Source organism: Schistocerca cancellata, chromosome 3 (genome assembly GCF_023864275.1).
Source record: "Schistocerca cancellata isolate TAMUIC-IGC-003103 chromosome 3, iqSchCanc2.1, whole genome shotgun sequence".
Lineage (NCBI taxonomy): Eukaryota > Metazoa > Arthropoda > Insecta > Orthoptera > Acrididae > Schistocerca > Schistocerca cancellata.
Window position 1 is genome coordinate 820,594,705 of NC_064628.1, and position 1,569 is coordinate 820,596,273.

Sequence of the window (1,569 nt, forward strand, 5' to 3'; positions counted from 1 at the left end):
GCCATTACTTATCTCTACTGAAATGCGTCTTAACATAATGAATACCCAAACAATTATCTGTGGGATTTACTTCTTCGACCGCGCGTTTAGAGGGCTAATGCAAGACAAGAAATCAGCCACTAAAATGTTATCCTTACGAAAAAATTATCAAACTTAATTGAAACTAACAGAAAAGGCGAAAATATTTACTCTCAAAAAGCGCTTGAGTGGTATGTGCAACGATTACAAGCGAAAACCTCAGACACAGATACCTGATCCGGCCTATATTGGCTAGAGATGGGCAAAACTGTTCTTTTCAGAGATTGGATCAGAACTGTTCACTCCCTGAAATGAATTAGCTCTTTTTCATGACTCACCACTCATTTACAATAGAAAATAAATGGAAGGCACATTTCCCTTTAAACTTGGTATATTCCAGTACTATACCTGTATTTTGATCTTATTTGATCCTATTTTGAAGTAACACAGATAATGAGTAAGAATTTTGTATTGTTTATTGAAATTTCCACGATATGACAAAGTTTTTGAATATTGATTTATTTTGCACTATCGTGGATTTTTGGGTGATTGGAAAATGTTGTAACTTGAGATTTACATTAACAATATATTTGGCTATAATGTATTAAAATTTCATTAACCTCATACAAATACATCGCAAGCCATATATTTTTAAAGTGAACGTTTCCTTCCAAAGACGCCTAAAATCGCAAAATCCGTACCAGAATAAGAAAAAAAAATATAAATTTGACTGTAAAACGAAAGTGCTGCATATAGCCTTACGCAGAATAAAACAAGGAAAATATTGGTGTATCACATTTTGCGATACGTTTATTGGTTCACTCGTAATTAAAGCGTAAATTCGAGTGTACATAATAAAAATCCTATAGTAAGAGGAGTCATCAGGAACCTAATCTAATCAGTTTAAAGAAATAAAAATTAAATAAAAACAATTGATGTATACATAACATAATAATGTAATATACATAGCGGTATTACTACGAAGAACAATATCCAGTAGAGACGAACTCCAATGCAGAGGCGCTGAGTCGAGCAGGTCGAGCCGCGAGCTGTATTACTGCGTGAGCTGAGACCGCAGAGACCAGAGTGACACCTTGAGTCGCTTTGTTCAACGCTCTGGCTAGAGTCGAGACGGTGGGGCGAGCGTTGAGCGGGCGAGTTCCGAGGGTGGGGGGAGCGGTGAACTCACCCGCTCCGAGACAAATCGTCCGTTCCCTTGCGAGCAGGTTGTTGCAAGTAGTTCCTATGTTATCCGCTAGGTGGCTCTCTGTCCTGTTGCTCGCATCAACTGCCCAGAGGGCAGGATGTGCGACTGAAATGATCGCCGACAGAGTGCGATGCGAAGTTAAGCTGCGCCAGACACTGCAGGCGGCAGACGACGCACAGAGACGGCACGGCATATGTGAAACACAAAATCCAATGGTGCACTGCACAATGCAGGCAGCCAAGGTAGAAGCAGGGCAGAGGCCGGCGCTGGCTGTGTTGTGTGGCGTGCACTGTGCTCTGACCAGCAGAGGCGCCGCTGATATGCTCCGTCTCTCTCTCTCTCTC